This window comes from Ptychodera flava, chromosome 13 (genome assembly GCF_041260155.1).
Source record: "Ptychodera flava strain L36383 chromosome 13, AS_Pfla_20210202, whole genome shotgun sequence".
In the NCBI taxonomy this organism is placed as follows: domain Eukaryota; kingdom Metazoa; phylum Hemichordata; class Enteropneusta; family Ptychoderidae; genus Ptychodera; species Ptychodera flava.
In genome coordinates, this window is record NC_091940.1 from 28,435,063 (window position 1) to 28,451,124 (window position 16,062).

General features: G+C 34.1%; 1 long non-coding RNA gene across 1 annotated transcript; it reads right to left on the minus strand.

Annotated features, from left to right (window-relative positions):
* Positions 1-8,992: 8,992 nt before the first annotated feature.
* LOC139148743 (uncharacterized) lies at positions 8,993-14,577 on the minus strand. The gene is made up of 3 exons (XR_011555994.1): positions 13,963-14,577; positions 9,343-9,432; positions 8,993-9,098 (listed from the first exon to the last, which is right to left on the minus strand). It is a non-coding gene; the product is annotated as an uncharacterized lncRNA (long non-coding RNA).
* Between the last annotated feature and the right edge of the window lie 1,485 nt (positions 14,578-16,062).

The following is a 16,062-nucleotide window of genomic DNA, read 5'->3' on the forward strand; positions in this document are numbered from 1 at the left end:
TTGTCATTATTAAGACGCATTGTGTTCACAGAATGAATGGTCGGTGGACTCGGTCCAAAGACATCTTTAAATCTACCAAATGAGGTGTTACCCTTTATAGGGGGAGACTAGTCAACAAGAACAGTAGCAAACAATCATCACAACCACCACCAAAATTATAAAAACAACAACAACAACAACAACAACAACAACGTCATCGTTGATGACACAGTCCCCACTTGTTAATGGGTACTTTGATTACAGGTCCTCAGAGAGGATAGAGTCGTCTTCATTAGGTCTGTGATAAAATACTTTTGAATAAATTCGCTTGATACATGTCTGAGTTGTAATTCAGGATATGAAAAAATCGTAATAAAATGGCCACATGGTGGCCATATTGGATCGTATCACAAAAAAATCAATGTGCATATGTATGACATAGGTCAATGTCCTTGTACTAACTTTGATAAAAATCAGTTGAGATATGCCTGAGTTATGGCTTTGTACATGAAAAAATCATTGACAATGACATAGTCCCCACTTGTAAAGGAGTATTAGCCCTGATGGGGCAGGGAAATGTGGTCATTAAGAAGTATCACTGGAGTGTATATGTTGAGATCTATTGGCACATAGGTCTATGTCGTTGTTCCCAATTTGAAACACATGAAGCATGTCTACGTTATGGTTCTAACTCGGGAAAAAAGATCAGACCTCTAGCTGTATTGGCCAGCCAAGAAATACATATGTGCATAATAAATGAGGTACAAGATGTGACATCTTAAGGTCTAATATCCTATCAAAATTGGAGGGTATAGAACTTGTAGTTACTGAGTTATGCATATATATGTATAATCAAGGTCAAAGGTCATCAAGGTCACATGACATTCTGAAAGAAAAAAATTGTATTGCTAATTAATCCCTATATGCCAAAAATCAGACCTGTAGCTCTATTCGCTTGCCCAGAATTAAATATGTGCATAATTAATGAAGTAAAGCGTGTGTTGTCATACGGTGTTTCATCCTACTAAAGGACATAACACTTGTGGTTACTTATTTATTGACATAAACGTATATTTTAGGTAAAAGGTCATCGAGGTCACATGACATTTGGTCAAAAATTTCTATCCTATAGTTATCCCTATATACCAAAACTCAGAAATCTGCTCTATTGGCTTGCTCAAAATTAGATATGTGCATAATTAATGAGGTACAGTATGTGGTGTCATAAGGTCTTCCATCATACCAAATATGAAGGGTGTAGCACTTGTGGTTACTGAGTTATGGACAAATATGTATATTTGAGATCAAAGGTCACCGAAGTCACGCGACATTTTGTCAAAAAAATTGTATTTGCTAAGTCATCCCTAAATACCAAAAATCAGACCTCTAGCTCTATTGGCTCGCTCAAAATTAGATATGAACATAATTAATGGGGTACAATATGTGGCGTCATAAGGTGTCCCATCATACTATATATGAAGGGTGTAGCAGTTGTTGTTACTGAGTCATGGACAAATATGTATATCTGAGGTCAAGGTCACCGAAGTCACGTGACATTTTGTCAAAAAAATTGTATAGCTAAGTCATCAGTATATACCAAAATCAGACCTCTAGCTCTATTGACTCGCTCAAAATTAGATATGCACATAATTAATGAGGTACAATATGTGGCGTCATAAGTTGCCCCATCATACCATATATGAAAGGTGTAGCACTTGTGGTTACTGAGTTATGGACAAATATGTATATTGAGGTCAAAGGTCACCAAGGTCACGTGACATTTGTCAAAATATCTGATATATCTGCGTGAACGGAGAGACATGACCCAATCTATAAGGCCCCTGGACTTCATCGGTGGGGACTTAAAACTGTGTCAATGAACCTTTTTGCAATATGAATACGATGAGAAACTCAGGTTTTTTTTACTTGGCCTTATACATGGCATTCGATGGACAGCTGACTTATACATGGTAGTCTATGGTGGTGTAAACTAAAAAGTCCTCTAACACGGCCAAATTTGATCGCATTGTGAAACAAATCGACGTGCATCTGTATGGGTTAGGGTACTATCCTTGAGCAAAGTTCGACAGAAATGACCAGGGCATGTCTGAGATATCTGCGTGAACGGACGGACGGACGCACACACGGACATGACCAACCTATCTGTCCCCCCGGACGGTGTCCGTGGGTACTAATAACAACATTAATAATAATAATAATAATAATAATAATAATAATAATAATAATAATAATAATTATTATAATAATAATAATAATAAACAGTACGGAAGACACACTGTTTAAATTCGTGTTTTCGACTTGTGCTATATTAAAGCCCGAATAGCTGCTAATTTTATGCATTATTTTCATGATTTCATTTTCAAACCAAAGTTGGTTCGTGTAAATGCGCTAACTAAAGGACGTGTATTGAAGTATCACTGTTCACTAATTTGGACCGTGCCTACACATTTTAAGAGGCTAAATAATAATGGGTCCCGCACCCATAAAACGGCGCCCCACGGGAAAATACAAAAACAGTATTTCCTGTACATACACATTGTGATCACACCAGAAACAAGCATGATGTATTTACTTGAATGCACAACACACAATGGCCAACATTTTGTTGTTATAATCTTTATTTTCTCTGTCATATGTTTTGAAAACGGCGGGAAATCTAAAATGACGTCAAAAGCTTTGAATTTACATGCCACTTTTGACACTCATGGCAGCGTTATACACTTTTTCAGTCTCTAATGGGTCTTATACAAAGAAAACTCTTGGAAAACTAAGTATATTTTGAGATCGGTTTATTAAACATTCGCAGCTATTTGGGCTTTAAACAGTTTTTTATCATCATTGACTTGTTAGTTATAATGCTGGCCTCATTAATTCATGCACTTTCATCACCAACGTCGTCAATACAGTCGTGTCAGTCGAGAAGTCGATCAAACAATGCCCTCTTGTAATTGATAGCATATCCTATGCTTTGATAGAAATAGTTTTTTAAAAGGATGATATAACTTACGAATTCTTCATATATGCCCTTTTCCCTTTTCTGCCAAGAACAGGTGTCATTGAAGTATGGGGGCCAGTCAACAACGTCATCAATGGTTATTGTTATATTGTAGCAAAAGCCTACTGCAATATCAGCAGTGTTTGTACCCTGCGTTGTTCAAACATAACACAAGCATAATGACTCTTTAGTTGAGCATTTTCGCTTATATTCACACATCAAAGCTGTATCTCTGAATGCATGTATGTCTGTCTGTCTGTCTGTCTGTCTGTCCATATGTATTAGGCGAGCGGCGAATCCACAAAAAGGGCCTTATTTTAGGAGTTTAATGTACCCACCTTACATACGGCCACATCATACGTCATTTGAAAGCTTATTATCTCTACTTTAAGAAAATTGACGATGTGGAGCTGCCAAGTAGGGCCATAACCTCCTAATTTGCATAATTAACAAGGGTACCCAATTTGCATAAATGCGATATAATATTTGAAATTTATTGTTAACTTCTCTAACGATACGTTTAAACTATCGAGTGATATATCAAATGAAAGGTCTTTCCATGTAGAATACAAAATGGATATTCAAAGAGATATTGAAATTGATTATACTGAAATATTTTCATGTTTATATGGAAACAATATTTTCCCCTTTTGAATAACAATATTTTAAAAAATTTAACACATACAGCAACAACACACAGCCACACCATACGTCATTTGAAAGCTTATTATCTCTACTTCACGAAAATTGACAATTTGGAGCTACCAAATCGGCCATAACCCCTAATTTGCATAATAAACAAGGATACCAAATTTGCATAAATGCGATATAGTATTATAAATTTATAGTTAACTTTTCTAAACATACGTTTAAACTATCGAGTGATATATCAAATGAAAGGTAGTTACATGTAGAATACAAAATGAATATTCAAAGAGATATTGAAATGGATTTCACTGAAATATTTTCATATTTATATGGAAAAAATATTTTCCCCTTTAGAATAACAATATTTTAAAATGTTAACACGTAGAGTTCTATCATACAGCCACATCATACGTCATTTGAAAGCTTATTATATCTACTTGAAGAAAATTCACAATGTGGAGCTATCAAGGAAGGCCGTACCCCTTTATATCCATAAATTACACTGGTAAGCAATTTGCAGAAATGAGATATGAAATTAGAAAATTCATTGTTAACTATTCTAAACACACTTTTACACTATCGAGTGATATATGGTCTGTGGTGATTGTATTTGCATGTAAAACACAAAATTGATATCAAAAATTATATTAAATTAATTTACGGAAATATTTTCATATTTCTGTCGAAATAAATATTTCCTCTTTTTAATAATGGTATTTAAAAAAATTAATTTAAGTATCAATGCAACAAAAAGATCCACACGAAAGACACTATTGTAGTTGTTGAAATGTAGCTTTGTAGCTGAAACAATGTGTCAGAGTAAGCTGCAGTTAAAGTAATGGCATGATTCATGATCCAAATCATTCACGTCATTTCCAGTAAATCTAGTAATTGTAGGAATTCATCATCCTCTTCTTCACCAGCATTGTCATGAGTAAAAGGGTTGCCACAGTTATCGCTGCCTTGGCAGGAACACAGGTCTGTGCAGGGAAGATTAATTCGACAACAGACACAATTGGTGACATGTAATAAGAGAAAGCAGCTCCGCAAATCGTTCTTATCTTAGTTGTTTGAATTTTGTGTACGGTACATGTGTATATTGTAAGTGTATATTATGTTATGTTTGGCCGTTTTATGTATAGTGTTGATTTGCCATGGCGAGACGTAACCCTAATCTACGTGTTCTGCCCTATGGGTAGCAAGACTAATGTGACACTGCGATCCTTTGTTGCTACCTTTGAGAGTACTGAGTTGTCTTCATCAGTCCTTCATTTTTTTTGGTGAAACATGTGCACTGATTGAATGATTGTAGGTGTTACCAATCGAGTTGTTCCACTGAAAGTTCAGTTTGTTCAAGTACGGAAGCTAGGATGTCTACTGTTCGTTCAGGCTGTATTTGTGTACGCTCATTTGAATCGGAGATCGGACTGTTGTAGGTTTTGTGAAGTTTGGCATCATCGTAACGCTTATATTTCCGTTTCTTATGTATGTGATTAGGCTACGCTCACAAATAACGGTGAGAGGCAGAGGAATTCGGGTTGGGAGATTGTAGAGGGGTACTTGGAGATTTTGATCAGCATATAGGGGACCTGAAATTGGTTCCCTTTTACTATTTACGATTCCAAGGTTTTGAAATTAATTTAATGAAAATTTAATAACATTTAAATGTCATCCGATTGTCCAAAGTTAGTAATAATTTAACAAGATTTAGAATCGTTTGGTCGCATTTCATTACTTTTATCTCGAAAATATCTTGTATTCTCTATTGCCTTGTTGTTGCATGATTGTTCTAATGTATCGTAATGTTTCGCGTTTAACAAGGCCCTTGAATGTTGCCGTTTGGTTTCGTGAACCGCAATGTATCTGTTGGTTTTGTGTGTGTTTTGCAGTCGAGAATGTCCTCTTTGTTCCACCGATGACCTTTATAGATAATGAGGTCTAACGATATGATTTCTTGAGAAGAGCTTTCGAAAATTTGAAAGTATGATGCATTTTTTCATGTTTGATATGAATTCATTAAGCTCGTGTTGAGTTCCAATGAGAATCATACATCGTTTCTGAATCTCAGTCAGAGCGATATTTGTTCAGTGTGTTGCTGAATTATTCTCATTTTGTCTTGTGAAATGTAATGTCGGGAATTTCTGGTAAAACTGGAGATCTCGTACCGCACCCAAATACATGACGGTAAAATTCACTGTGACTTGAAAGTGTTGTTTTCAAGATTATTTTCAGCATAGCTATCATGTATTTTGTTGTTGGTTGTTTGATTATGCAATCATTTGATGATCTTTCCTGATTTAATGCTCTGTCGACTGATTCCATTGGTTCATTGTGCGTTGTATTAGTGTACATTGAAACAATGTCTAGTGTTACCAATGTCGCATTGGCCGGAACTTTTATTGTCTCAATTTTCCGTGTAAATCAGTCGTATCTTTGATGTATGTTGTTTATTTCTTCACGATTTATTTGAGAAAATAGTCAATGAATTTTGATCTGTGAAAGGTTGGACTGCATCATCCACTTATAATTGGGCGGCCCACGAACTTTCCTCGTGGGCGTCATTTTGTTCACTTGTATTTTAAGCATAGGATACCAACTTGTAAGTGGTGCTAGTGTTTTACTCTTAACTAGAATAATCGCCATGGCTAATTAACACTTTATATAAAACAGCCAAACATAATATACACTGACAATATACACAATATCATACACAAAATGCAAACAACGAAGATATGAACGGTGTGTTGAGTTGCTTTTCCTTCATTATATGACAATAAATACGATAAATGAAATATGGTGCCTTGCGTCTACATATTCCACATAACTGAACTGAAAATACAGATGTAACACAGATGTAGTAACCAATGATGTCTCCATCTAACAAGATTTCTAGAGAAATTGAAACAAAAATGACATCAATAATACAAAAGGGTCATTCAACACACAGCTATTTATAACAAGATTGGAACTAATTTGGGATAATTGGATGGTGAAGTAATGTCGGTTTAATTTGCAAATTTAAGCTCATCTGCTTTTCTTTTTACTTGTAATGTTTTTAAGAGTAACTTGTTATATTGCAACACTCAACTATAGAGCACAAAACACGCTTTAGAAAATTTGCAAAATGTGAAGACCCAACTATCCCAAATTAGTTCCAATTGGTTTTATGTATTCTTGTTTTCAGCTATATGGGAATTAGACAGGAAAATGATCCAGTTTTCGTATCCTTAATAAACAAAAAATCAATTGCAAAACAAATTCAGATATTTATCCCCAAAACTTTAGCATTATTCGTTATTAGTACACAATATTTTGAATATTATAAACTAGTCAAAACGTTTACGATTTAATTGAAAATATTCAATAAGAATATTTTGAATACACGTTTGGAGTTCATGATTCTATTCTACATGCAAATACCTATCATTTGATATATCACTTGATAGTTGAAAAGTAAGTTTAGAGTACTTTGCAATTGATTTTAGTAATTTTATATTGTATTCATGAAAATTAGGTACCCGTTTGCATTATGCAAATTAAATCATTACAGCCCTATTTGTCAGCTGCATATCGTCATTTTTCATGAGGCAGAGATAATAGGCTTTCAAATAACGTTTGATGTGGTTGTGTGATGCGGTTCTATGTGTTAAAATTATTATAATATCGTTATTAAAAAGGGGAAAGTATATTGTTCTACATTAGTACAAAAAATTATAAGTAAAATCATTTTAATATCTCTTTGGATATCCATTTTGTATTCTCCGTGCAAATACCTTCATTTGATATATCACTCGATAGTTTAAAGTATGTTTATAGTAGTTAATAAATTTCTAATTTTATATCGCATTTATGCAAATAGGGTACCCATGTAAATTATGCAAATTAAGGGCCACGTCCGTACTTGACAGCTCCACATTGTCAATTTTCTTGAAGTAGAGATAGTAAGCTTTAAATAACGTATGATGATGCTGTAAGATTTGGCTTTTTGTATAAATTTTTTTTAAATATTGTTATTGAAAAGGGGAAAATATTTTTTCAATATAAATATGACAATATTTCAGTAAAATGAATTTAAATATATTTTTGGATGTCTTTTTAGTATTTTACATGCAAATACCTTTGATTTTATATATCACTCGATAGTTTAAAAGTATTTTTCGAGTAGTGAATAATAAATATCTAATATCAATCGCATTTATGCAAATTGGGTACCCGTGTGACTTATGCAAATTAGGAGCTACGGCCGTACTTGACAACTAAATGTTGTCTATTTTCTTCAAGTAGAGATAGTAAGCTTTCAAATGATGTATAATGTGGCTGTATGATGTGGCTGTATGTGTTCAAATTTTAAGATATTGTTATTCAAAAGGGTTAAATATTTTTTTCAGTATTAATATGAAAATATTTCAGTAAAACCATTTTAAATATCTTTTTGGATATCAATTTTGTATTCTACATGCAAATACCTTTCATTTGATATATCACTCAATAGTTTAAAAGTATGTTTAGAGTAGTTAACAATGAATTTCATAATTTTATATCACATTTATGCAAATTGGGTACCCATGTGAATTATGCAAATTAGGGGGTTATGGCCCTACTTGGCAGCTCCACATCGTCAATTTTCTTGAAGTAGAGATAATAAGCTTTCAAATGATGTATGATGTGGCCGTATGTAAGGCGGGTACATTAAGTGTGAAAAATGGGTGTGTCTGCCGCTCGCCTATATGTATGTATGTATGTATGTATGTATGTATGTATGTATGTATGTATGTATGTATTGTATGTATGTATGTATGTATGTATGTATGTATGTATGTATGTATGTATGTATGTATTTATGTATGTATGTATGTATGTATGTATGTATGTATGTATGTATGTATGTATGTATGTATGTATGTATGTATGTATGTATGTATGTATGTATGTATGTATGTATGTATGTATGTATGTATGTATATACTGTACTCTCTGTGCCCAAGTTCAGAGGTTGCCCTAAAGCCATTATGGTGATAACCGGGAGGGCACATTGCATACATTTTGTGTATATATATATATATATATATATATATATATATATATATATATAAATATATATATATATATATATTATATATATATATATATATATATATATATATATATATTATATAATATATATATATATATATATATAATATGTTCTAGACATGCATATATATGTGATGTGTACAAATACTCACGTGAATGTGACTAAGTACTGATTTTCCTGTCAGTTTATAGCTTTGCCATTACTCCCCATAGAGCAATTCGAGGGCATCCTTAACACAAGGTGTTAATTTAAGAAACAATGCGCCGAAAAACCTACCCCTTTAGCTTTGAGCAGCAAGTTATAGATGTTGCAGATGCCGTAGTCGAGATACCTCGCAAGGAACAAAGTGCCATTATTACTATGAAATCCAAACCGTTTATCCTAGTTTGGAGAAATGAAAGGATTCTAATTATATACTTTTACCAATTATCTTTTGATAATTGACAGTTCACATATATGAACTCTGTGAGTTCGAACCCTGTTGAAACCACCATATATTGCACCATGTATGGAGTACCTCGACAGTTTGTTTTAGAAAACGGAAACATTTTTGATTTTAACTTTACAGAAATTATATATTACTTTCAAATGATATAAATATGATGCTTTTTCGTCGATACATAACCTTATTTCCCTCCGTCAGGATTAACTGCGTTCTTCTTTCTTCTTCAACAGGAGTTGGAAATTGATAAATGATACTTCCAATAATCGAATCCTGGCTTACAAGAAGTCAAACAAAGATGAATATGAAACGGGAGAATGAAATTTCATGCCTCATATTATACAACGGAAAACATAAGATGACGTTCCTCGAGAGTTACGTGCGCATGTTTTGCAGAAGAAAACAGAAAATAACGTTTGTTTGAAATTAATCGTCACATAATTACTCTGATATAGTTTGCTACCCTCAGGTTTCTGACATTTTAGGATGTGTCGTGTAATAGAACCCGTATGTGGCAGCTCTGTCGGCTGAGTTCTCATATCAACTCATTTCAAGCTTGTCTTATACAATCGTGAACATCTACAACATGCCATTCTCAGTTTCATTCAGTTTTAAGAAAATATGATTTTTTGCCCTCAGCAAAACGTAACTTTTTATAAATTACGGTGGTGCACAAAGGCAGACGCCAAAGCATAAAAAAGAAAAATATAAAAGAAAGCCCTGTGATAATATAATTATTACCTTGAGCATATAAAATGTAGTCTAAACTCAACAATTTGTGATCAAATGTCAGTCTAGTACTGAACTTTGTGATTATCTCGAACACGAGAAGAAATATCTTCACTAAAAGACACATAACACCGGCAGCTGTCAACTTTATTCATGACAAATCCATCCTTTATAAATTAAATTTTGGAATTGTTATCAAGCTTCCTTCATATGATCAATTAATTCAATAGAGATCAAAGTTTTCTTTTTCCCCCAGCATTCTTTTCAATACATTATGACAGTCAAAAATTATGGTCGTCATGTAGTTTTTACAATTATAGCAAACAGGCAATGCATTTTTGTATCAGTATTTTGCCTCCACCTTTCTGTCAGAACAAGACTATAAATCAACATTTATCTTGCAACACATCGTTTATATAGTAAAGTCTACATGTCTTTGATAAGTCACTAAATAACATTAATTTTGCAATCATTTTCGAATTCAGTAAGGTTTCTCTCTAATATGGGGTGCAAAGGTTTCAGCAATTACAACCATTTGGTAACACCCCAACCTCCAAGGTGGTTACATAACCAAACTAAGTTGTTAATACGTTGCACCTCAACACAGATTCAGACCAAATTAAGCATGCATACACGTAATCATAAGAGGAATTAATTTTGAATGGCGTCATCATATTGAGCCTACAAAGAGATTCTGAGAGCCGTGGGAACTATCTATGGAATAAGTTTTGTTCAAGCAAATTTCGTATAATTCAAACAAATCTTAAGAGAGCTATCAAAAGCACCTATACATAATTTCAGAGATATGAGACAAGGAGTATCAGAAACACTTTAATAACTTTAAGTCAAAGCCCTAAAATGCAAATAAACAAATTTCCGATTATTTGAATAAAACTAAACATGGTTACCTCGACGAAAACAAAAGTCAAATTTTAAAGAAATTGATCGACACATTTTACAGAAAACATTACTTTCAAACAAATCGAAGACAATTTTCAGAAATACTTTTTACGAAATTTACGTTATTTATCTTTCATCGTGATCGCGTCATAATTACAATATACATGACAAATGTCAATTTGAATGTCAGCTGTAGTTCTGCATATCAAAGAACACGATTGGAGCTAATTTAGGATAATTCGATAGTGAAGTTATGTCGATTTAATCAGGAAATGTAAGCTCGGCTGCTTTTATTTTTCATTTATACACTTATTTTAATGAAAAATTTGTAATATTGCAACATTCAGCAATAGGCCACACTGGAGAAATTTGAACAATATGATGGTCCAATTCTCCCAAATTAGTTCGTATCGCGTTAAAGATAGCAATTAGATACGAGATGAAGAGAACAGATGCTGAGGACTGTACCAATTTTGATTACCTTGTGAGTGATAACATGTATTTTTTTGTAAATGTATAACTGATGGCATACCTTTCACTCGGACTGCATTTACTTAAAAGTTCAATGTCATGTTGGCAGTATGGCTATGCTAATAATATATTGATACACTTTTCTAAGAAATCCCTTAACAAAAGAACTTGGCTTTACATACGTGGAAATATTCACTGCATCTTAAGTTGTCAAAATGTAATTTTATGGTATTCTTCATGAAAATACTTATGTCAATGATATATGGAACATGTACTTAGACAAATTGTATTACATAGTATAGAAATTACGATAATGAAAATTATGTGACCGCACAAAAAGAAGCCAAAGTTCAAACAACAAGGAGAGATTGCGACGAATGTGTTTTTAAGCCTTTCCCAATCATTGCTACAAATGCCGGAATTTGGACACGAGGTCATTGAGGTCATTTCCATGACAACATTGCAATATATCACGAAAAACAACATGACCATACATTATATCAATCGAAAGAAAATTCCATAAGGACGCAAACTGTCATGGAATGGCACAGAGAAACTGCCAGCAAAACTCAGAAATTACATTGACATCACTAATTACAAAATATCATTATATATGCAAATGAGCAGATAATTGATGTGACACTCACAGCATCATCAAAATGTTCTGATATTGTCATCTGTGAAAAGTTCCATGAAATGTTGTGCAGTATTTCTTGATATATGTCGACACTGTCAAAACTGTTTCCACAGGAAACCATTATAAGAAAAATGATAGTTCATAACTTTATGAATATAATAAAAGCTACACTAAACAAAATCTAATCAGTTTTTGAAATTATCATTTAGTACCTGTCTACCAAATATGACTTTAACCCATTCAGCCGTTTTTGAGTTATCGTGTAAACGGAGAGACAGAGAAACAGACACACACCCACCACCTCCCAACACACACACACGGACACAGGCAGACATCGCTACGACATGAGTTCACGTGTATGAATACGTGAGCTAATTAAAGAGAACGTTAATCGGGCAAATTTTGCAATTAGGGAAAAATCAGGAACAAACACTCAGTCTACTAAATCGCATAACTTAAGATATTCTAAAGACAGTACATGCACACAACAGAATAGTTAACTTTGCTCAGAAAGAGACCAAAAAGCCGTCTGTAGATCAGGAGAAGGTATGAGTTGAAAAAACAAAAGCAATAGGTATGCTTGAAAAGGTTAAAGGAACAAAACCAGGTTTAACCAAAGGAAATAATGAAACATCCAGACTGTAGAGATTTGACTCGTTCGGGGTGGGGACAAAAATTTGCCCTGCCAACAACATGATCTTCAAAATACTTAGCTGATAACCCCGTTTGGATATGCATTTTCAAAATGCCGAGATACCGGCAAGTGCTGTGGTTGTATTTAGTAACCATTGTTTACTTAAGGCGTTTTTTTACCTTTCTAACTCGGCATGATAAGGAGGTGAAGCCAACAGAATGATTGAAATGTTCACAATTGCGAATTATTTTTTGGAAGTTGCTGTAGCGGACATTTTGGACAATGTTAGTCACGTTTAATTAATGTGTAACTTATACTGTTGTTTATGTATAAACTAGAGGCAATGTCGCCGATATCGATGCACAACTGGTGAACGCACTGTCAAAGTTGAAGGCCAGTTATTTCAGTTTTTACTGACTTATTTTACGAGAACAATAGGTTAAATGCTATAGTATACATGTCACCTCTATAAAAGTGCACAGTGTCGACACATAGACTAATTTTTTTGAAAACAAATTGTTGCTGATTAACATTATGTCATATTCAACAACTCTCAGCATAAATGTGACTATAAATATATCGATGTCTTGCTCATTTATCTTTATGCATGAGAGAATCTTATCAGAAATGTGATCAGAATTAGTGCAATGAAGTTTGACACATTGCAAAATTTATTGAATATGCAAATAAGATAAGTATCAGTAAAACAATCCAGATGCAAACTTTCATGTCTTTCTGATGGGAACTATTGAATTGTTAGAGGAACAAATATGTAGTCACGCCACACAAAAGCAGAAACAGACACTCACACGGATGTTTAAAAATAGCCATGATTTAAACTCACTTTGCGGGTCATGCGCAAACATGTGCTAAATACTGCAACTAAGTGGAAGATTGCCTCTTCAGGGAATGTACATTAAATTGCTGCAAACTGAGAGCACTGGGCAAAGCCAAAGGTCATAGGGGTTAAATTAGTGACCAAGTCACATTAAAACATGTATAATTCTTGTGAAAATCATCTGGTTAACTCCATTTAAAACATTTACCCCACTTTCATTAGAGCTCCATTGTTACAGAGATGCAGTATTCAATATTTATGGCGTTCGTTGAATTATACTGGTTTATTGACGCATTTTTATCTTCTCTTTCTTCCTCTTTGACGACAGTCTTCTCTTCAGAGAGATCTGACAATTTTGCCTTGGCAACACGAAAGGCCACGAAAGGTAAAGTCAATCGCTATACGCTTGGACCTTCATTTGAAATACATGCAGTTTTAAGTTGTTTACACATTCTTCTCTGTAAGCCAACATTAAGAAATCTATTTTGCGCGCAGCTGACGAATTTTGATTTGCCCAGCATTTTTTCAATCGATGCAAAGCAGGAGATTGTTTTCAAATACTATTTTACTGAAAGATGACTTTAGACTTCCTACCTCTGAAATTGAGACATTGGAATAGACACACCCACCATTGTTTCCTGCAATCAATGAGTTTATGTAGTTAGAGGCGTAGTGTTTTACCGTCCTTATTCGCTTGATTTCCTAGTTCGTTAATCCATTTTGTGTTAGAATTAAGGCATAATATTGATAATATAGGTTTTCATCGGTCGAACATGACGACTCATTTACTAAACGGCATGAAAGTTTTGCATCCGGTTTCAATGAGACAAATAGTACTGTCATGTTAATTTGGTACTCACAACTTCCCATGAGAGGTCCTTAGTGCCATACATTTGAAACTCTGAATTGTAAAATGTTTGGCTGTCAACAGAAGTACAAGATTATTTGATGGCAGTAGCGGAGCGAAAAATAGTTCAGTCAATTCTTAACTGAACAATATACTCTTACCTGTTTCTCTGCTGTCTTGGAGGCTTTCTTCAGTTACTGTAACTGTTGCCATGCAGGACTGGCAAAGACAGTTAAACATCAACAAACCAAAGATAAGTAGATTCATGCCGTAACTGATCAAAGCCAGGTTCTTTTCAATCATAGACGTACTGAATGTGATATATTCAGAACTTGCAATAAAACTCAGAGGATATATAATGCTTAACATGTACATGTAATCAGGTCATTCGAGAAGAAATGAGGAACTGAGTTTGACGTGGTCAAAATAACCCTAGAAGTTGATCGTAAAAAATAAAGCATTCGTTTTATGACATGTTTTATAACTGTAGTATAATATATTTCCTCACCAAGTGAACAGAACACCCGTTCGCATTCTGTATTAACGGTTCCCAGACGCCTCAAACAGGCGCATTTTGAAGGTGCCGCTGTAAGTTCGTTTTAAACGGTTGGAATTCATCGGACAATTTCCTCGCTTTGTTTAACGACATGTATTTCATTAGTAGCAGTACATGGTTAATTTTTTTTTATAATTGACAATTACTTTCTTCCTCGTGGATTAAGGGCAAATATTGCAAGCCAAAACTGATAACGAGATCGTAAATTATCACAAATTCATGCGAAATCATTGATTAATTGTAGTCACTTTATTATAAGATCAGCATACTGCTGTAGCCGGCCGTAACATCTACGTTATATCATTGGCGGATACAACGAACGTCTTTAAATGCGACGATGTCATTGGCTAAATTTACCCTGCCAAAATTACATATTTAAATACATCTATGTCACATGACAGAGAACAAATGATGGTGAGAGGCCAGTGAACACTTTTGACTTTTGAATACACCGAATTCCATTTCCCGTGGAAGTAAATGTAATTTTATAAGTACCCATGTTGAAGTTGGAGAAAAAGTGAGGAACATTTTCGATGCGATACACATATGTCTACCACATATCTATACGGGATTTGATTACAAGTGTTTTTTTCCGTGCCCTATTGTTCACAGTCTCCTACTCTGAGACAGAACCTTGTCAAAGGCTTTAAGTAAATTTGAAAAAAAACCCCAAAACATTGTGAGTCATGCGAATAGTCAATGTTTAACATATAAGAAGAAGTTCAGAAGCACCATAATATACACGGGACTTGATTTGAAGTATTAAGATGGTGTATAATCGGTTCCAAATTTTTAGGCTCGTCAACCTCGGGTGATAAATATAAGAGAAACTGAAATTGTGAGTCTCTAGCTAAGGGGTGATCTAACCAGATTTGTTTATGAAAGCTTTGAGATAGGATGACCTTAAGATTTTTTAGATTACCTGTGAGTCACCAAGCGTCTCTATATAGAGAAGTTTGATTCAGGACTTGGATAGGCTATCCTTCTTTTGAGTTATAGCCATATTTGTATGTGGAAGCACGCATTTTGAGATGAGAAGAATTGGATCCTTCAAAAGTATCTGTATTTCACGTTGTCCCTTCCTTCCATAAGTTCACGGAGTGTTATATCACTTTTTAAACTATCGACAGGCGTGATGTTGAAAGGGATGGTAAAGGGTTTCTACCCATCCTGACTTTTTCATTATCATTTAACTAATTTGATGCTAATTTGTTTAAATCATTGCCGGGGCAGTCATCGAGACGGACGCTAATCTTGACCTGCATCTGCTTTTGACTTCATCACAATTCAC